The sequence below is a fragment of the Hylaeus volcanicus genome, chromosome 1, assembly GCF_026283585.1.
Source record: "Hylaeus volcanicus isolate JK05 chromosome 1, UHH_iyHylVolc1.0_haploid, whole genome shotgun sequence".
Lineage (NCBI taxonomy): Eukaryota > Metazoa > Arthropoda > Insecta > Hymenoptera > Colletidae > Hylaeus > Hylaeus volcanicus.
The window spans coordinates 20,824,071-20,846,967 of record NC_071976.1 but is presented as its reverse complement, the minus strand read 5'-3'; the positions used below and the strand labels follow the sequence as shown (position 1 = coordinate 20,846,967).

At 46.5% G+C, this 22,897-nt stretch overlaps 1 protein-coding gene across 1 annotated transcript in view; it reads left to right on the top strand.

Moving 5' to 3' along the window:
- The first annotated feature begins 768 nt into the window (after positions 1-768).
- The window catches only part of LOC128878558 (latrophilin Cirl-like), a 442,897-nt gene continuing 420,768 nt past the window's right edge, over positions 769-22,897 (top strand). The window contains exon 1 of the mRNA XM_054126848.1: positions 769-907. The gene's annotated coding sequence lies outside the window, so the exon portion shown is untranslated. The remainder of the gene's footprint in view (positions 908-22,897) is intronic.

The window sequence follows — 22,897 nt, the reverse complement described above, 5'->3', positions numbered from 1 at the left end:
GTCGTTATTGACAAACGCGTTGACATCGACGTCCTTCTCGCTGCGGACTGACGTCTCGTGCTGATAAACATTTTTTTGCCAAACCGATCCGCGGTCGAGTAGACATCTTTCTTCGTGCACGGACGACTGATCATCGACGTCGTGACTGGAATACCACCTGACGTCGGCTGCTCGCCGCGTTCAAATCGGAGCATCGTTTCGAAAGATTTCGGCCAAGCAGGGGTGTTCGAATTGATCCGAGGAAACGGCTCGAACTCGCCGGAAGATAAAGAAACGACGATTCCGCCGACAATTGCAGCGAACGAAGGACAGATTCTTCTCGACTTTCCGTGAACTTAATTAGCTATATTCGAAAGCCGCCCGTGTACTCACGGACAATGTAAATGAACGACGCCGATTACTCGAATAGATAATTAATCGGGGACAAGCGAAAGGAGACATTCGTTCTGCACGACCAATCATCGCCCCGACGTCCTGATCACCTTGCAGCGAATATACATCATTGATCGGCGATTCGGTGGAACGTCTTAATTAATAATCACGCGAACCCATTGAAATTCGTGTGTCGTTTCGCATATTAAGAAGGGCAATTAAAGGGAAAAAAGGGGGCAGAAACGGAGCAGTGGCAAGTGCGAGGTGAAGTTCGTCCTCCTTCATCGTCTACTTTTTACCTCGTTTCGCGAACAGCGAAAAAGAGTTCTCACACCGCACGCGAGAGGGACCTTCAGCACGCAGGCAGTGGACGCACGCACGCACGCACTCGTGCACCCCTTCGAGGGAAAGGACGAAGGACCAAGAATAACCCTGCATCATCCAAGGATCCTGATCTCTGCGTGATTTTTTCAATCGTCTTCCCTGCACGCGCCCACCTCTGGTTCGCCTCTGGATCTCTGCGCGTCGAATAAAGGTAACTAATCTAATCATTTGGCGCGTTCTCTGTTTGGAAAATGGCGCGCGGTTGAAATCTTGCAATGGGGGTGAGCCTCTGTATATTTTCAAGAACTTTGCTAGAGAGAAATTTGTTTATCTATTATCGATAATTCTTAGCATTTGTTTACAAAGGTCATTTATTGCAATCTACAGTCTTCAATTTGAGTTCGTAATGAGTTCCTTCCTTCTCTAAGACTTCAATTTCCATCAACAGCAGATCGATTTTACTTTTTTCTCATTTTTTATTCAAAATTCTTGTCAATAAGGATTTCGCCCATTCCCGATTTCCCGCAGTCGTTTACCTGTAATAACATTACGTACCGCCATGGTAATTAATTTGCAAATGGCTGTTATCTCGAGCGCTCTCGAACGTACGTGGAAACCGTGCGTAATATGCTCGTATCTGGTTGGGGAATATTAGTTTTCGAGGTAGGTATTACGTAGCAGAACGTATCGTCGTTGACGAAGAGCTGCAATAGCTTTTGCACACGTATAAGAACACCGCGATACGCTGTGAAAGACGCGTGCTCGTGTCTGTCGCCGGGAAATCCTTGAAATCGACTTTTCCGAGGCGAGGGTCCTCCTGGGGACAGAAAAAGAGGGCTGGTGGACGGGGGAGTGCTGGACCGACGAGCGAGAGAAATTTCGCGTGTCTGATCGGTCGAGACGAAGAGGGAAAGTACCGTGTCGGACGAGCGTGCCGATTTCGTGTGTCGGCGTTTCCATGCAATTTACTCGCATACGACTTATGAAATTGCGAATGCAGCATAGGGACAAGGCAAAAAGTAGGACTTTACTTGTGAAATTTTTCGCACGGATGCAGAAATGCAATATTGATGGTCCAACCCCTCGACGCGCATTCGAGGCGGGTGGAACGTCGTAACTTGCTTTTTACGGCCAATTTCTCAAACCATTTTCCTGTAATGTGTAGGATATTTATGTTTCCGCAATATATATGCGGATATGTATAATTATACGGAATTAATATGTAGTCTGCGCGTGAAACTTTGTATGTATTTTTACATTATTTAATGATACGCATCTTTTTTCATTCGCTAACAAGACCATTAATTGAAACAAAAACAGAATTATTTTTTGGCCTCATGAACAGCAGGAATAATATTTTAAAATATTTCAATAATGGTTGAAATATTTTTAAATACGTTTATTCGAATCGTAAAATGGCAAAACCTTATCTAGATATCCTCACAATTATTTCAATTGTCCCAATTTAAAGCAAAAAGTCATAGAATAATTCAATTATTGTTCCCGTCATGGATTCAGCGACTCGTATTCAAATTTTTAATTGCTAAAATCAATATGGAGCGACTAAATGCACCAAGACCAGAAATCTGTTTTATTTAAAAAATCGACCGTGTGAACGCGAAAAATTCAACGAGCTTCCGTTGGGAATTGCCGGTTAAATCGAGCATTGTCTCTGCCCGAAGCCGCAAAATATAATATATTTCTGGGAAGCCGAGCGCGGACTCGACGCGTCCATTAGAGGGGCGAGGACGTTTAACAGAAATTGTGTGACGTTTCGCATGGGCATTGTATACGGCGGACAAGCGTAGGTATGCCCAAATAAATAGACCGTGTTACATAAAGAGCCCTTGTTTAAATTATATCCGCGAAGGTATTGCGCTTGTTCCCGCGCGCGAGGGAGACAAAATTGCGCCATTTTCCGGAACAAATGGTTCCTACATACGGAAGCAATACGCCGACCGTACGGAATTATAACGGATATATCACAACTTTCACCTAGGGGCTCGACTCGTGCACGCGTAATACCTACGACGCGACGCCGCTCAAAGGGCTTAAAGTAGTTACACCACTTCACGTGGTCCTCGGAAAAGTTACGCCGCCGTTGACACGTTTGGAGGAATGCTGTTTCTTCTGATTTCTCACCTTAATTTTGATCGAGGTTAAATTTGATTAGGGGTAGAGAAGAAATGTTTAAGAACTTCTTAAATGATTGTATTAACCATTTACCGTTTAGAAGCCATCTTTGCTTTGGAAATTACTTGGAATTTTTTTAAATATGGTTGCATTGGAGTAATCGTGGAATAATTCGTACGATTCTTTTGTATTTTCTCCTCGTCTCGGAGATACTAAATGCGACCAATTTCTAAATCGACAAATTTCTTACATTCCCGAAGTAGGTTCTCAAGCTCGCATTAACGAATTTGTAAATATACGAGCGAAATAGCATCTCAATCACGTTAGAACAGTATCGACATGCACAATTAGACCAGAATAGTGTATCACGCGTCATTTAACAATCTCGTTAAATATTTGAATGCCCAAGACAAATCGATACGGATAGGTTCGTAGTTCTTGACGTCAGCCAATACATAAACAGTCGAAATTCGGACGATATTTTTCTTGCTCACTGGCAAACAGCCGGTCAAAGCTAATAACACTCGTGGAAAGAGAGCCATCAATTAAGGGGACAAACACGGCGCAGCGATCCTAAAAGCCGAGAGAGAGAAAGCGGGGGCCAACAATGCAACACTATGCCTCCCGGTGTTAAACGCGGATCCGCAGGCGCCCCGAGTGGCCGTGGTTTTACGGGAACGGGCACTTCGAAACGTACAAACTGGTTTCGGGATTCACCACCCTCGTCCTCTCTTGGCCGCGTTCTCTTTCTCACACTCCGGGGGCTCCCATGGCTGAGAGTCGATCAAGCTTCTCTCGGGTGCGTTTCGGGGCCTCATCTCGTCTTATTTTCGTGGGTTCTATCTCGGCGAAAAATCTATGTCAACCGACATGTTGACACGTGTTCAAACGTAGACCGCTCCAACTGTGGCGCGGGCACACGTAGAACCAGACGAGTCGCCCTGGCGGATTGGAGCAGGAGGCGGGGGCCTGGAGAACTCGAAGGTAAAGGCTCGAAGGTAAAGGCTCGGAGGAACGAAGGTGAGAGAAGAAAGAGGGTGGGCGCCGGGTTGGAAGTCGAGTTACTGGTATGCAGTGTCGGATTTCGCCTTGTCCGTCGGTAGAACGCGCTAGACGGAGAAGAGAACGAAACGAGGTGTACAGAGTGGAGCGGGAGGATACACACCTCAAGGTGTGCACGCACACACGTGTAACACGCATGCTCGGGTTACACCCTTCTCATGAATCAAAACTATTCGAGACGGAGACGGAGATACGGAACGACGCGCGAGAACGGGACCGAAAGGGAGACAGGGAAACGCTAAAAGGGATAGGCAGAAAGGAAAGGTCGAGAAGGAGCCGAAGAAGAAGAAGTAGAAAAAGAGGTTGCAGGAGGGAGGCGAAAGAGGACATACGTGTTTGCTTACAATGAGCGGGGAGGTCATGTCGCGGTAGCTATCGCGTTCCCTTGATCCGAGATATGAATTTAATTTTATTATGACGTGAGCCGTCCGGCATAGCTATCTTCGAATCGCTCCTGCGCTCCCGGTGCAGCCGATCGTGCGAGAGGAACGACGATATGTCAATTTTGCTGTAGCTTCCCTAAATTGTTAAAAAATAATATTTGGAGGAGATAATTACGGGAATAAAGTGTTTCTAACAGAGACGAAAACTGTGCAGTCTCGAAGACTACATAGATATATTGAAACTTGTGATATCGAGGATATAGTTCATTAATATCAATTCGAGTGATCCTCGCCAAGCATTTACACGCTTTCGATCAACCTTGACTCCATTTTATAATTCGAATTTCACATTCTATCGAATAATTGATCAAAAGCTTATCCTTTATCCCCCGTTTGAAATTTCCAGCCAGAGGAATTTTTATCGAGTATATCGTCCGTATCCGATGGAGAACAGGATCGGAGATCTATCTTGATCGCAGATATAAATTTAATTTTATTACAACTCCTTCCAAGAGGCCGAACGTGCGAGAGGGAGACACCGCTGCCGCTCGCCGACCTTTCGAAATACGGCATAAGCGAATCGAGGTGTAATTGTTGAGATGGAGGCGATCGATCGACAGTGGAAATAATATAAATGGATAATAGGTATGCTTGGAGATGCCATGCGAGCGGCTAGGAGTCGGTTCGCGGTTTTCAAGGGGCCGCGATCGAAGATGGGACGAGGGATTATTATTTTTCTCCGTCGACGCGGGCTTATTTTATGAAATCGACGAAAGCATCGTGATCGGGAATCGTGACAGACAAATATGTATGCTAAGGTTTTCTTAGAGGCATAAACGTATTCTACTCTCGGCGATCGGCGAAACGGGCGGAGTGAATCAAATCCATTGTTCGAGACGGCTAGGAAACTTTCTGGATTCCCTTCTGCTGTCTTCCACTAGTTTCCATCGATGACGTACGGTATACCTATTTGTCGAGAGTGTACAAATTGCCGATCGTGTTCTAGCAATTAACATACATCAACGTTTCACTCGGCAGATTCCGCAGCGAAGGTGTATCTGCGACTTTCACGTAGATATACATATCTCGGATTTACCCGACGAGGTATTAATATTTCCGAGTAGGCGGCGATTGTGCTATGATTCAGAAATTCCCAGTCTATCCTTTCACTCGTATCGTCGGGTGGTCCGATCCTCGTAGTCTATGCTCGCTTTGCGACGAGAGGCCTCGTACACCCCCGTCCGTAGGTATTACGACACTCGTTGAAAGTGAAATGAATTTAGGAAGAGGAATATTTACATTCGAAAACATCCACATTTAATTCTTTTCAAACTACACAGTAGTCCAGGTGTACATTTCTCCTCATCTCCTGCTCTTCGATTGCTTCGCGATAACCACGAGAGGAAGGGAGATATTTTCACGACACTTTCGAAATTTTAATCTGTGGGATAATTCCGCCTATCTCCGTTTCTAACAGCGTCCGTCGTTAGAAGATGGTAATTACCAAACGGTATCGTGTATCTTAATTAAATCTCCCATTATGGTCAAAAGAAAAACCATTGACTCCATCGTTTCGCGCGTACGATTCTTATCAGCGCGTTCAGGAAACGTTCGTCGAAAGGCGAACGAGCGCATGATTGCATTTTAATGGTCACTCTTTCGCGCACCACGGGCGTCGTTTATTGACTGCTGCCATGGCGCGATTAGCACGCGAATTTTATCGCGAGAACGCGCGTAACGATCCTACGTAACCAAGACGAGTCCATTGAATCGATGATCTTGCGGATGTTAAGTACATTTGTGTATCTTAAGACCTAATTTATAGTTCCACTTTTTCCCTGATTCGACCTGTTTCTCTAGGTCCTCTCTGAGAACTTCTAGTTTGAGGATAGGTTGGAGCCTACTAGATGTAGAGGGAAAATTCTTGGTAGACTTTATTAATTTTGTCATGGATGCACTCGAATAATAAGAAACAGAAACAAATGCTTCAATTTGTATCTAGGAAAGAATTCACTCGATAGACACCGAATTGGGCGCGTAACAGGGAATGCTCATTATAATAATTCCGCGAGTGTAACAGTCGCGCCTTGCGAACTGATATTAAAAAGGCATTGTCGTCCCTCGTATTGGTGAATCACTCCCACACGTCCATCGAACAATGCGATGTCGGCATCATTAGCATTTCGCCCGATTCCAATGCAATTCAGCCGGATTCTATTGATCCATCGAAATACTTTTCTCGACAACGTTCGGCCCCGCCGACGCCGCAATACCGATGTAATTAATTCTTTCTCAGGAATTTCATTTGACTTTCCGCGCGACTTGCCACCACCCGTCGGATTTTATCCGCGCCTTTATCGCCCTGCCGTCTTTTTCACTCGTTACCGTAATAGCTACTGTCTGCTTTTTAACCCCTTTCGCTACCGTCCACCACAGTTGGGCAAAATTTTATTCCTAGCATAGATAACGCGTAGACACTTTAAAATATGTCCATCATTAATTCCTGTGTCGTGAATCAGCGCCCTCTAATAAAAATTGTACTATTTCAAAAGAAAATATGGGAGAAAGCTAGCTAGCTGTCTCTATTTGTATTAATGGCCCCGAACCAATGTTATTAGTGTAAAATATTTGCAGAAAACTGCGAGCTTCAAAAGACGCAAAAATGGCTCGTAGCAATGGAAGAGCGAAACTCAGTAACGAGTTCTTCGAGGAGTGTGAAAGTCTCCTAGCGCGAGAGAAGCAAAATTCATTACATGATTAAAACATGAACATGAAACGCTGGCGCCATTTTTCTCATAACTATCTCTTTCGAGTTGATGTCCCTGGAAGTAATGAACCAATCTTCGTGAAATTTTGCACACGTATACAGTCAATTTATCTCCCTCGCAACGGCTATAGCCAGCATATATGCAATTTCTTTTTTCTATTAAGATAAAAGTGTTTTACTTTTTCATTAAAATGCCGCTGTTTAAACGTTTCTTAGCGTTTCCCACTTTAGAAAATGTTGCATTATAGTAATGAAAGCCTCGACGAAAATTGAATTAACGCCCGCAATTTGTTTCTTCGCGTTCTCCGAGGGTTGGGCAAAAACGGGTTATTGGATGATCCATCTTGTGATTAAAAGCGACTCTAAACTTGCGAAGCTGGCAAAAAGCGTACTCGATAATAGCCTTGATGATTACGTGTGCCGTTGCTCGGTTTCGTCAGCGAAAAACTGCAATACGTTTTATCGGGCCGTATCACAAGTTCTTGCGCATTTTGTTTGGATACAATGCACTAATCATCTAAGGAAAGCCCATCTTCTTATTTGAGTTTTTCCTAGGGGTAAATCAATTCATCCATGTTTCAATCCACCCATGATGAGCGACAGTTTTGTCTACATAAAAGTTTCGTATGTAACAAATAGAATATCGATCCCTTATCCTTACCCTTACCCTTACATTAGTTTCTCATTAAATCATAAATAGAACTACAAGTTGAATTACAAAAATATTCTATAACGAACGAATAACAACGAAGCCATTCGATTCATTCGTTTAATTACTGATCTATTATTTGAATAAAGTTTCATCCATTTTTCGAATGGACGCAAATTTTACTGGCACGGAACGTAACGTCTGATAACGAGTGTTTTCGTGGGAAATGCGAGCATTCGAAATTAACAGCGCGAAGGATGGGGAAAAAAAGGAAACATTCCTCGCATAATCGAGACAACTATTCGAAGGACGCCAGTGGCGAATGAAATTGCTCCGACTATAAAGTACACTTCAATTTCCCGAGCATTTCGATGATTCGCTGGGTACAGCGGCGTCGATGTAATTCGCCCTCCGTTTATGCCTCCGGATGAAAATTAATGGTTGGCCTTGATGCTGCTACCGAATTTCCATCCCTGTCCGTGCCCGTCGAAAAGGTCCGCGGTCAAGTGCTATCTCTGAAAATCCATGACGGGCGCGGCCCTCCCGCAAGGTGGAGTAGCGGGGAATTTGCATTACTAATGCGCAAACTGCGTCAAACGAAACACACCAAAGTGTTTTACGCCATACGTACGAGCAGCGGCCGTGTGTGCACACGGTTAGGCCAGTGCTTCCCAACCTTTCCGCGTTATGACCTTTTTGGGAGACGTTAACATTCGCGTGGAACGTTATTTTAATTTATGAAAATTGCTACGAAATTTTAGAGTCACTTGTAGTGTGTTGAAATATAATTTCAATTTTGAGATAGGATGGTTTTTTGGAACGTGCGTGTAACTCGCCCAAATCCTGATCTATCATTTTTAATTTTTGATGAATTTTTAATGGTCAGAGCCTTCATGTTTCCGTAGATACAAAATTGGTCAGAGCAAGCTAAGAATTTATTAAAAATATGCTCCCAATTTTTGATCACACCTGTTGGGAAGCACTGGATTAGGTATTGCGAATAGGCACACATAGTAATCGCGTGCGTGGCGCATACGCGCGAGTACTCGAATAGGCATGGGTTCGCCTGACGAGAACGCGATGGGACTTGACCCGGGTGTACCGGCACCAATCATTCAATTAACCTCGGTCCTATACCGATCCTCTTGATGCGATTTTATTTAATAAAGCTAATGCCAAACGTTACGGTCTTATAGTGGTCACCGATGCAAAGGCGTCCGAAGAATCCCGTGTCACGCCATATAAATCTCGAAAGCTTGGAAATCCAAAATTGTATAATTTTTTAGAAACCCCAACCAAAGCAGTAATCTCAATCAAGCTCGAAGTAGAATTTCCTGATCAGCGAATATATTGTCTGAAATTGCTAACCAAATCTACGGTTAATTAATATTTCGAAATTAATACTTATATTCATCGAATCGAAAGCGTCGTCGCGGTTCGCTGCGCTAGTCAGCGATTATTTATCGCGGGACGCGATAATTAACTCCGTGCGTGCAGGTTAATTCGATATCGACGCTATAACGAGCAAACGCGCTCATTGCGTGGGAGTATGCGCCTCCGATAGAACACTTTCCAAAAAGTCTGGAGCCACTGGAACGAAATGAAATATCGGTTATTTTTCTAGCGTTGTTAGCTCGATTAAAATCGATCGAGGGCAGCACCGAAAACAAAGCTCGAGGTTTCTTTCAAGCCGTCGAGTCACCGATATTCCGCGAGCCACGATCGAACGTGCAGATTCTATTATCATGAGCCAGGGACCAGTAGAGCACACAGGCATCCGCCGACGCAGCTGCAGAGCCTGGTCGAGCAGAGTTGGTCAGTCGGGGATCTCTCTTGGATTACGCTTTACACGGATCCAATCCCCGTTCCTATCCTTCCTACCTAATTAAACGGAACTAATACTGACGCTGCACGTACTCACTGAAAACGCCTATAACGAAGTCCCTCCTGGTCTCCGACGCACATACACGTACAACGCATCGACCTGTGTTCATTCCGTTCGCGCGTTCACTCGAATAAGACAAAGTGAATCGAATCACGGCTGCAAAACTCATAATCCACGCTGGTTTCCGCGCTACGCCCTTAAGTTTGCCGAGGGAATGTTTTCTTTACATCCAACTGTACTTTTGTTAGTTGTGTATATTTCGGTTGTTCAGGTTTCGATCTTCGATGAAACCCTACCGAGGAGCTTTTTCCAACTTTCGGAGTCTCGACCCCACGCATTCCTAGGTCTGCCACGTTTAACTTTCTCTGTGGAAAACTGAAGCGTGGAAATCTAGTTGCGCCAACGACAGAGTTCGCTGGGTCAGATCTTAACGACGAATTGCTTGAAGCAGAAAGGGGATGAGAGTGTCTCACGGAATGCAATTGGTTAGCTTCAAGGGGGATGAGCTTATGACACTCTTCTTCCGATAGTAGAGTCCGTAACTTCTATTAGCAAAAGAGAAACTTTCGCAGAAACGGGGTGGTTGCATATTGCATGTTGTAGAACGAAAGTATTGTTTTTTCATTGTCACTATCGAATTTTCTAAATCAATAATTCCTGAGTTCATAGTTCAAGTATATAGAATAATTAACTCCACTGTAAGCAACACAAAAATTTAAGTTCTATACTTTAGACATTCCTCTTCAAGCAATCATGTTATCGCTCAGAATAACGATCGAGCGAGTTATCACCGCGAGAGAGGGCGACGAGCAAGCACGCGAATGCATTTCCCTTGCAACAAATTTCTTCGAGTTATGTCGTCGAACGACATTCCGCTTTCAGTCGTGCCATCTCTGTCGAGGCTGAAATAACGTAGGCTGGCTCTAGGTGCCGTGTTTTATATCTTCTCATGCGCGCGGCTTTACCTCGTAAAGTCGCCGTCTCCGCGGAAGCTGCTCTCCTTTCCTGCTCCTCTCGTGCGTAATCCAAGGAGCCTCTTTGTTATATATCCGCCTGTTTGCCGTGAAAACGAAAATTTTGTTGCCTCCGCTAAACGGATAAGTGAAATCTGGTATACCCCACTGTTCAGACGATCGTCGCCCGTTCCCCGATACAACGCCACCCCCCGAGGCGACGCGACGACTTCGATTATTATTCGTTTCGCGACGAAATTCTTCGTCCAAACGAAGTTATTCCCCTACGGGGCGTTCGAACACGCGGCGAATAATTTCATTAGCAGTCGCAGCGCGAACGATTTTACTACAATTTCACCGTCTGCTCCTCCGATGGACGATCGAATTAAATCCCGAGGGGTGGCGCACGGGGATTGGACAAAATAACGAGAACACCTACAGTTTGGTCTGTTGTCTGCATTGGGGTGGGCACACCTCACCCAGCTCTTGATAGTTGTTCGTGGAATCGAAGAGTAATAAAAAGAGGAGTTATTATTTTCGCTGCGACGGATATTACCTCTCGGTCTCGATAGTTTCACTTGTGATTTTCAAACGAGTAGACCAGAGTTCCTCAGACTAATATCGGACTCATTTGTCTCAACCCTAAAGAGTACAATCTTGCGGGACACGGATGCTAATTCCACGATCCTCACAGACTGGTTAGACTACTTAGATCCCGTGGCCCCAGAGCTCCTCCGAGCTAACACTTGCAGTAGCGTCACCGACAGAGGCGTCAAATGCAAACAGTTGTCGCGCTTTGCATTAATAAAACAATATATCCGCGTTAGTTTGTCCACCTTCCGTACACAACCGGCACACGACGTAGCTTTTCGCGTAGCCTACCGACTTGCGAGGCTCTTCTTTCTCTCTGCTCAGTCTGCTCCCTCTCCTCGGGGTTCGTTCCTTCGCGGCAGGACGCAGCTACCAGCCAGATGAATAGATAGCGGCTAATTTTCAGCGTTCATTAGAGCCGGCTGGCTCTCCGTCTGTACGCGAGCACTCTCTCTCTCTCTTTCTCTCTCCCCGTCTGGTTGAGCTCGCGGGACACGTACTACCGGGTGTACCGGTGGCTGTGAACCAGCACAGAACAACCCGTACCGAATAAACGGGCACACGTACGTACGGGTTCTCTCGTACAGCCGCGGAGATCGCAGCAGGGAACATAGAGACACGCCGTGAGAGCAAATAAAGAGATCCGGCATCCCGGAGAAATCTAATTCCTAATTGGTGCTTCGCTCTGTACCCTGCTCGTGTCGGTTATCTACCGCTATCGAAGCGCACGACTGGACTCTGACTACCACCGCTGCCCGTACAAAAGCTTACGGTTGAAATGGAGGAGCCTCCTGCCTTCCGAAGTGTTTGGTACCGCCTCTCGCATATTTTCCCAAGTACGCTTCCGCGAAAAGAATGCGGAAGCCGCTGTTGGATCGCCCTTTATTGCCAAAAGGTGATTCATCGAACACCTTCGTCAGAGTATTGGGTTGCCCAGAAAGTTCGTTCCAATTTTTAAGAAAAATTCAAAGTGTTGAATATTTATTCGATAAATACAACAGAGTTTCGACCTAAGTATGTATATAATAGTATATGTTTTACGCAAATATTTAAACCGTCAAAAGTACAAGAATATAGTGCTTATTGTCAAAACAAAGGCATATTTTAATTTTTATATATATTTATTGAATTACGTAATTTTACGTATTTTGTTCCACAACCTTTCCACCTTTTAAGGGACGTATACATGTTATTTGTTTTCAACCATTCCGATATATTCAGACCATCTACCAAACCTCGGTATAGACTTTCCAGACAAACCAGTAGATTCAGTTGAAGAGTGGTTCGACGGTTGGAACATAAATTTGATAAGGTGGTGTTTGAATCAGCAATTAGTAGTGTCGACAGGTACCAGGTGGTGGTCAGTGAATGAAACATGCACCTAATAAACTATAGATCTTACGTAGCTTGTCGAGCTTTAAATCTCATTACAATTTTGGCAAAATTGACTGCGACCTGCCTCGCGAGGACGTCCATCCCCGACTCGCAACGTATCAGCGGCTATGGGAGAGGGTGGCACGGCTTTGGGGCGAGTATGGAGGGAGAGTAATGGCTGCGGTTTAACTGTCAGACACAAAAAGGGGGTCGAAACTGCCGAATCCACGCGCGCTCAGGAGGAACTCCGAAGTCGGGGGGATAGGGCCCTCGCGGGCTCGATTACAAAAATTGAATGTAGCCTCACCTGTCAGTCGACGGGACAGACTGCGTCGGGTACTGCGTTGGATCACTTTACACCACCGTCGGGAACGAGTGGCGGCGCGTATATTAAATCGGCTCACGAAGGGGCTCCGGATGTCGCGAGCAATCATCGGGAAACGCGTAGCGTCGTTTACGACCGGCACTGTAATTTCCATCACCATTTTTCTTCGCACAAATTGCTCTAGCCGAGGACATAGTATCGTAACTAATCGAGCTTCTACCGGTGACTGTAACAAGTCCTCTCTTCCTTATGCAATTCGTCGAGGACAGGTACTCGTAAGCTCGTTTAATTCCATCGCTGTTAAGAACATCTCCTCTTCTTATTGTTTCGCATGACGCATTCGAAGTTGTCCCCTGTCTATGCTTCGAGTCCAATCTGGATTACCTAAGCGTGCGACGTGACCAGCTCGCCGAGAAAACGCGTAACGCCAGTGGTCGTTTAAATATTTATAAAGACGTTTAGTCGCGGCGCGGCGGCTCGCAGAAAGGGGGTACGGCGTACGAAAGAAACAAGTTGTCGGGTTCACGTGTTCTCGCGGTATAAAATTAATCGTCCACGGCGGGTCCACGGTTAGGCGAGCGAGCGCGCCTATTAAAGCAGGCGTCGTTTAAGCGACCGTTTAATTTCGAATTACAAATCCGACGCGGACGGTCGGTTTTAATGGAATCCTTTTGTCGGCCACGGCGAGCTTTCCGCGAATGAAGACGCGAGAGAGTAGTCGGGGCTAACCAGCCCGTGGATGGTCCCTCTGACAGCGCGAACGTTATCCACAGTTATTATTCAGTCTCTCACCTCCCACGCCCGTGTTTATTCGAATACAAATGCGCCGTCCGGGGCGTCATAACTGCACTCGATCACGACGTAGTTCACGGCACCGGCGACGCCGTCTATTTTTCTTCTGCGGCCGTTCCCCGTGTTAGCATCCGGCAGGGACAATGAGCGTACAAACACAAGTCGGACCTCGCCGCGTCCTTGGGCCCCCCCCCCCCCCCTCCCGGCTGAGAGAATCCCCACGCTGGTTATTCTTATGCTAAAATCGTTGACGTCCAGAGCTGACACGGTTTTTCGAGCGGCGATCATTCAACGCCTCGGCCCCACGCACGCCCTCGACCCCTCGCGTTACTCTCCGCATGCTAATCAACGAGCCGATGTTAAATTGCGCGCACCCGCCGCTGTCCGCTTTTCATAAACACGGGGCTGCCATGTAAATACCTGGTCGCCCCTCCCCGGCACGCTTGGCGGGAAAAATGCGCGGCAACCCGGGCTTTTGTGCCGAATTAACTCGTGGAAATATTACCATAATCGCGCGGGGAATTTATTGGCCGGAAAAGTAGCTCCGTTTGGTCCATGCGCCCGGAAACCACGACGGGGATGGAGCGACTGACGTCAGGTTTACACCTTCGTGTTAGAAGTTGGCGTGGATTGGTTATATTTAGGTTTGTAGCTTGGTTCGAAACTTTAACCCTAAACCTACTACGACAGGTCAAATGAATAGAGTGTCTTAGTAATTTTGCATAAGAAGCATGGAAAGGAAAGATTCCTTTTGAAATGTTGAGGCATCCAAAGAAAAATAATTACTTGCATATATGTCCCAAACATTTGGGAATTACTTTTATGTCGCCTTGCAGTAGACATGACGGATTTTCAGGACGTTTCACGCGGCGGTTGGAAGAGTGCTAAATATGTTTATGCGAGTAGCCAGGTGGCGGGAATGTTGACCATTACGCAGGCTATACTTAAAAGTCAGCAGCGAGTTCTAATGAGTACAGAACAATAGCCGACTGTTTTCTACCTGTAATATTCGAGATTGCAGAGTAGGTATCCTGACTCCGTGGATATCCATCGACGCAGCGTGGAAAGAGTCAATTAAAATTTGTCAGTTTTTGCATCAAGTATCTCTGAGAAAACGATGCCAGTCCCCGAATTCTAGAGATTCAATATGCATCAATTTTAATGGACATCTAATCGAACTGATCTCATCAGCGCTCGGTAGTTTCGGATTTCGAGGGTTCCCAGAACTTGCCCATTAATATAAAGAACGAGTTATCGAGCTCGTTAACGAAGTTGCAAATCTTGGCGTACTCGGAGTGGTCCCCTAGGTATTTAAGAGCGATTCAAAGTTACGAGTTTCCGGTCAGAGACGGTAGTTTCGCTATTTCCACGACCCTCTCGGTGGTCGGTCCGATTCGAAACACGTCTAGCGAGTGGAACATCGGTCACGCAAAGGGATACAAAGATTCGATTCGATGAATCCTCGGTCGAGTAACGTAGAACCGTTGGCTTCGACAGCGATATACCCATTATCTGTCGTATTCAGGGTTCAATTGCAAGTTGGGCAAGGCTTTTCTCCCGGTGGCGCGACGCATACGTTTATCAAACTAAGGCGCAGCAGTGTCATCCGATAGGGACATGACTCACCCAAGTGTACGTGCCACTTTACGTGTGTAAGTGTGTGGTTGCACGTCTGGCCGATAGTCTGGAGAGCGTACCAGTTCCGAGTCGCGACCGAGAACTCGAAAAATGCCGGGGCTTCTAGCAATTTGCATTCGAAAAGGTTGAAAAAAGAAGGAAGATGGCGGGCGCACGAGAGAGGTATGCAAAACACGGGGAAGTATCTTTCTGAGAATAAACGACGGGGGCTACCCGCGGTGCTCTTAGCCGTTCTGTAATTGGCCGTGCAAAGTGAAGCGCGTTCTTATTTTTCTCCCCGTTGCGCTTGCTCCCGTTTGAGCGCGACGTGCACTCTTAAATGCCGCGGTTTCTAAGCACCGGATATACGATAATTGCTGGCAGCGGTCGCGAGGGCAAGCGCGACTGTAAAAACAGGTCTCTTTTCTGCCTTCGAGTTGGAACGAAAAACCCACTTCTACGGCCTACTGGCTGTGATTTTCTGAATTGCCGGTTGCCCGCGTAATTGCTGCCGAAATAATCAGCTTCGGGGGAGCTTGGCGACCTCGTGGAAACTGGATCAGCTCCGTTTCTGCACGGACAATACCAATTTTCGACAACTAAAAGGGATACTGTCGGACCACCTCGTTTGATTTGCTCGATACCCGGTCGAAGCTTACGCGACGTTACATGCGACCAAATAAGAATACGCGGAAATGGTGAGCTCGATAAAAATATTTCCACAGTCAAATCTAAGGCGAGTAGAGTGTACCGCGCGGTAGGAAATATATTAGCAACGGTAGGTTGCGTTTCGGAGGTGGACGGGGAGAGAAGCCATGGGAAACTCGTATACGCATTTGTACGACTGTAACGTCTACCCGGGGCCGATGGATTTCCTTTCTTGAAATACTTTCCCCGATATTTTTTCTACGGTTACGATCGCCGCGCGGCCTACGGAATCGTATGCATTATGGATTCGCCGAGTGACGGGAGCGTCTCAAATAAATCGGCGTACAAAGTGCGGTAGGAGCAAAAGTTGGTCTATTCCGCAGTCGTACGTATAGGTCGTCGGATCGCTGCCGACGCTCGTAATGCGAGCAATTTATTCGTTACAGTCGGGCTGATTCAAGTTCGACACGACGACCCCGTTCCCCACGGCCCTCTTATTCAAATCGTATCTTCCAGGAGCCATTTTCGATCACAACAACGGTATTGACAAAACCGTTCCCTCATGCATATTGCATGAGGACAGATTTTTTTTCTTCCCGTCCGCCTTCGCGCGCCGAGCATGTAGAAGTCGCGCGAATTTCGCGATTCTCGAACGTTTGGAAAATCCACGGCCGCCTCAGACTTTCAGTTTCCGGTCGTCTCGTTCGGAACCGACGACAAATTCGTAGATGGCTGGAGCATAGTATAATTTTAGTCGATTCTTGATACTGTTACTCTAAAGTAGTTTCCTAAGTACACTGTTCTGTCTTTTGTATGTTAAATTATAGTCTGATTCTGAAGAGGATGCAAAATGAGCTTTAAATCGTTTAACATTTAGTAGACTGACAAATCACATACGTCTAACGCTACGCGATCCCCTCGTTCGATTTACCATGGATTAACACTACAAATGAGTTTTCCTGTCAATTTATGGGGCATTTACGACGATCACCGCTAATTTTAACAAGACGTACCGAGTCGTTAAAGTGTGCACGTTCTCAAAGCGTGTTCGAAACGAGTCAAGGTATCGTAAACGTGTTAGTCGCTCCTGGAATGGCGTGATTGCCTCATAGGTAATAGGTGAGAAATGAGTTTTGAAAGCAAATGTCTGGAAAACTTGCGTTGCATAGAGCACTGAAAAGGTCTCGCCGACCCTGCTCCTCGCTACCCCTGGAAAATTACAGTATCTCGGATTAAGAAGTAAAATAGCTTTTATTGCATCGTGGCATCGCGTTCCGCGGCCCGATCGAAAAAGGCTGGTCGTGAGAGAGAAGGAGAGGGGAGGAGCGAGAGAGCAGATGGATAATAATGCCCCGTAACTTTCGCAGTTCCCTGCTAAATGCAGTGAGCCGGCCGCGCCGTTCGGTTAACTACGGGTATTACGGTCTATCGCGCTTTTAATAGCCGGCTTAACGTTCCTCCCGATGTACCTCGGCCAGGATGTCTGCTAAATGCGTAAGCAGAACGCGTGTAACGCACGCTCGGAAGTACCGGCATTATCCTGTAACCCAGGGAATATCCTTCGTTGCGCGAGAAAAACGTGCGAACAACCAGGAGACAAGTTGAGCGTCGCTGTTTTTCCGCTTTACGGGCCTGGCTCTGCGAGCATAGTTAATTAGAATCGCGGAGAAATTACACCGTAACGCGTGTAAAATACGTTATTGGATAGGGATGATTTTGAATATTTGAAATATTGTGGTTTTATGCTTGTTAAATAAATACTTTTAATATCTTTGCGTATACAGATACAACGTTTGCTCCATCGGTTACATGATCAAACGATTTGTAAACTTCGGGATGAACAATCGGTTAGAAACGCGGGATGACTCCATTACGATTCTGGTTAGGTCAAGTATTCTCCATGGGACGGTTTGTGGACGTTCGCCTAGATAGAGAAACCCACTCTCGACGTCTATATCCTAATTTTCTTTCCACGTGCAGCGCGATTCAAGGGCCGTGGGCAGTTTGCCTACGTGGCGGAACGGAGGACCGTGCCCGGGTGTAGGAGGAATCGCGTAGTAAAGGAAAAACCGACGAACGAGATTGCGCTTCGGCATATACAGGGTGCCCTGTATCGATCCCTCCCACGCGTGGATTCCGGAAACTTTGTTAAATTTGTAAAAAACTACTGTCACAAAGTTCACGGAGAATTGTAGTCCTAATTAAATCATGAAGCTTTGATCAGTATTGCTTCTGTGTTCAAAATTTACGAAGCATTTTTCTGTCTCCCTCGTAGAATGGAATGCACAATGGAGTATTGCATTTTTCGAACAATTAATATTTGGCATGCGGTCGCAAGAAGGTTCGCTACGCACAGCCGAGTCAGTCTCTCGTTGCGAATTCAGATTCAACTTGATAGGATATACAAATAAAAATCAAACGGCTCCTTTTCATCAGCGATTTTTTATTCTTCGTAGAAGTTCTAGCAACGTTTCCACATACTTTCCGGAAAACATATATTCGGAGCAAGAAGTGGGACACCCTGTACATTTGCGCGGCGTAATTGGACGTGAACGGAAATCGTGCGGTGAAATTCTCCGACGGATTCGCGTGGGCGGTTGTACTATTCCCGGAGGACCTATTAGTATCCGATTAGAAGAAGGGCCAATGGGGTCAATACGTACACGAAGGCCGTACGCGAGCCTCTTTACAAACGTTTTCCTCGTATCAAGATAAGGAGGAATCGAGTTTCCTCCCTCCCTGTGCTCCGCTAGCCGTGGCCACTTAAGGCGAAACGAGTGGACCCTCGAAAACGAGCGTCTACGTCGTACTTGGACGATTCAGGACAGAGTAGATAAGTTGGACGTTACGGGTATGTAAAGCGGTCCGTGAATGGGGACTCGCATGCAACCGAAATTTATGCCGCGGCCAGATAAGAAGCGAATCTGCGGGATATTCCGCTCCGCGAAGATCCGGGCCGAACAACGCGTTGCGTTTCGTTTAACGATAAAATAAGCCCCCCGCGGGAAACCGAATTCTATCCGACGCAGAAAATTGTTCTATCTGGAAACGCTAATTCCAGCAGGTCGCGATACTCCGCGGCGCCGCACGTCCGACCGTAAAGAACGATCCTCTCGATGAACCTCGCCGAGATAAAGTCCCAGACTCGTTCCCCCCGCAGTTTTATTTCGAACCTCTCCGCGTGTCCCTTCCTGCACTTCCATGGCGCCGACGCGCAACGTCGATGGGCGACTTAATTTGCAATCGGGGATCGCGACCAACTTTATTCGAGCATCCATAAACGCCAACGTAAAGTAATAACCGTTTCACGTTTTTACAGTGCGAAACGTCTTTCCTGTAGAGCGTGTGGTAGGCTCAGGTAATAGTTTCTTTTGTTATTAGTGGAAACCCTGTAGTTTTTCTCAGTTTCGTTTTCTAGTTCAGGTCAGATACTAGGATTCCTTATAATAAATTCGCAAAGAAGCGAATTTTTCGGATCCAACAGAGTAGCCATAAAAAGCTTCGAACGTGTACACGGAATTGCGAGTGGGATGTCCCAGAAACCGCGACTATCGACGCTGTCCCAAGGTGGCAGTTTACGATATTGCCCGTCGAAGTTGCCTGCAACGCGCCTGGGCACACGTGTTTTCGTTCAAACCGTACGTTTTCGCGGCCTTGCCCGATCCCGTGACTGGAAACGGCTCGACCTGCAATTTCTTTCCCAGTAAAAAAGGCGCAAACGAAGTCCGAAACGTCGGTTGCCCGCCGTCGAAATACGTGTTTCTTTGAGCGTTGCACGTTGATAATAAAATTCTGCTCGAGCAGCGGAATCGCTCCTCCGCCGCTGGAGGAGGAACAGATGCAACCTTCAAAGAGACCTCACCGCCTTGACGCTGGAATCCACCGCATCGCTGCATCTTCTCGTCCCGCCACTCTTAACTCACTTTCTCCCTTCCTCGGGGCCGCTGGTAAGAGAGGTAGTCGATCGTTCTAGCGATACACACGCTCCCTGGGCCCGTGGGTCCCGCGTGTATTGCGCGCGATCGCGCCGCGTTCGGTTTCGTTTGTCCGGCCATTTCGTTAATGGAGCCGTTTCTCGGAATAAGCAGAAGTGCGCTGCCTGGTCGGTTTGCTCCTTTTTGCGCGCCTCGTCACCGGGCCCCGATCGCTGGGGCACCCACACCTCCCCTCCAGCCTCTTTTCTCGGTTGAGTCCCAAGGAAGCCTCTCCCTCTCGGGGCCAGCTGGCTTTGGTCCGCCGACCATTCTTTTCGCGACGTGCCTCGTGTCCAGCGATGTAATAGTATATTCTGCGTCAGGCGTGAGGCAACCTTTTGGCGTTAGAACGCCGTAGTTCGCTTCGTAAATGACTCATAAGTAGTCGAATTTAACGAGGCTTCAGAATGCAAAGTAACAGAGGACTTTTTGGTATCTTTTTGATTGAAAAATTAATCTTTCCTAGTATATCTGGATGACTAATGTCTACTTTTGCGTACCGAATAAAAACTATTGCATTCAATATTTGTATGCAATCGTTAAACATCTAATATCACGGCGATATTCTCGATATTCCACGATTGAAATTCCTGAACGCGCCTCGGGTGCACCGCCTAATACACGGTTTCCTTAATCTGGACGGTGTCGATGCCGCAAGAAATCGAGAGAAAAGTGATCGCCGCGACTCGAAGGAGGAACGGAGAGCCGCGGGACGATGGGGAAAAAAGAGGTGAATAAAAGTGCTCGTGAATGGGAGATGAAGAGAACAGATAGAGGGAAGCTGGAGTAAGAGGGAGACAGAAACTGACCGTGGACCGAATCGATTGGAAATAAGCCGATTGCTACCTGCATGGAGGTCCGCGTGCAAATCCTGCTTGTTCCTTCTGACACTCGAGACCCGTAAAAAAAGCGAGAAACAAGTAAAACCGCCACTTTCTTTCGCTTTTCGAAACACCGCCGCAGTCGTCGATGTAACGGGCTCGGCAACACCGCGCTACCATTATCCTTTGGTGAATCGACTTCGAGGAAATTTCATCTCTGCAAAAGAAACAGGAGAAAAGTAATAATTCAAGAGCATCATCCCGTGGAGAAACTCGTACATTCGGACGAATTCATGTTTTGCTTAGCGCAACGTCTGCACGACGAGGCGTGATAATGCGATTACGTGAAATCGTTCGGAAATCTTTATCGCACGTCGAGCCATTTGAAATGTAACGTCTGGAGTTTGAGTTTGTTCAATGATGTTTTAGTCTGATGAGGCAAGAATCGCTGATTCTGAGACTATTAATGGGGGTTGAACAGTATTTACACTAATAACCAACAAGAAAACTAAATGGCCATGTTTTTAATATCATATTTTTGTATGTTTTTAAGCAAATTTTTGAAATTATATTTTTTCATATATATATACTGTTATCTAATCAATTAATCATCACGAAATATTTACATATCTTTATTTTATATTTTTTGGGTCGCGAAAAAAATCACAATCATAAATGGGGTCGTGAATGAGGAAAGTTTAAGGAGCCCTCTGATAGAATATAACGAATTAAATAGATTGAGAGACACTGCAAATGCTCGATACTCCTCGCGGTGCACCGTTCCATGGATACGCGAAATGCCAGCTATGGCATCCGTGGAAAATATTCTCGCTATTGTTCGGAATATACGGTCACTTAAAGGTGCTCGCGTGGCACTGGCCGCATTCACCGCCCTCGTTATATCGGTCAGTTTATATTTATTCGCATCGAAATGAAACCGCGGGCAAGTGGCCCGTATCTCTATCGCGGGAAGAAAAAAAGTAAATCGAGAACGTGGAGCGTAACGAGATAGAAGCTCGCACGTATCCGTTTAATACTAAATTTGTATCGCCCCTCGAGGTGGCCATTGTACACCTTCGTTCAGGTTTTATTACCTCTTGAGCCGCGGTAACAAACAGAAGTAGTCGGAACGCACCTTGTGTTCCCGTCATTAAATTTTTCCCGAAACTTGGAGAAGAGATTTTACTGTGTTCAAGTTATTAACTGGCGAAAACGCATAAAGAGGCATGGCAGTGAAAGCAGACGCGAGCTAGGCCATTGCTCACGCGCCATCAGTAGAATGAGCCTCTCGCGTCAGACACCTTCTTCGCATAGCTCCGCTATTTATCGATTCGGTCTTATTTCATGGAGTAGAATCATCCCTTAATGTGTCAGACACCTGTTGCTAAGAGCACTACGCAAAACACATCGCACCAAATTCCATGATTTTTTAACGAACCAACCCTTCGTATACAAATAGCTACAGAATTTTCTGTTCGAACTCAGGCCATCTCAGAAAATCGAATAATGCAAAATCCAAGTGTAGGGAGGGTGTTAAATTTCCATCAATGGCAGTACTTTCCCTCTGGCGCATTCATTCATAATAACGTTCACGGCTGCATGTCTCTACCCGCTATAAATAGTCCAAGAGACTCATCTTTTTCTTTCCAGGACCACTGCTGCCATACAGTGGACAAAGCAGTTGAATTCACAGCCGTGAAAAGGGAGAAAAAATCGATCGAGGACGTTGAGCGTAACGAGGTGGAACTCGGGACGTATCCATTTAATACTAAATTTGTATCGGCCGTCGAGGCGGCCGGCATTGTACACCTCCGTTCAGGTTGTTTCACCTGGAGAAGCCGCGGCGGCGAAACGAACGCTTCGAGACGCGGCTTGGTGTTTCCATTATCCCGCGGCGCAAGTTGGCCACGGAAAGTTTGCGCGCCGACAGCGGGACGTATATACCTCTGCGCCCAGGTAACGTGACAGAAAAAAAAAAGTAAAAGAGAAGGAAGGCTCGCGCAGGAGACCGCGGAGACCAGAGACACGTTCCCTGAATTACTACGCCGAGGAGAATTGACGTTAACGAGGATTTCCGTGCGACAAGTACGCAGTTATTTCAATGCTCGCGTAAAGCCAATGCGGAGGCACGTTTTCGGTATCCGAGAAGACTTTATACGAGACGCAGCGGCCTCGCTGCTCCGGCGTGTTCCCTACCGGTCGTGAATCCGCCCCGTCTCATTGTCCG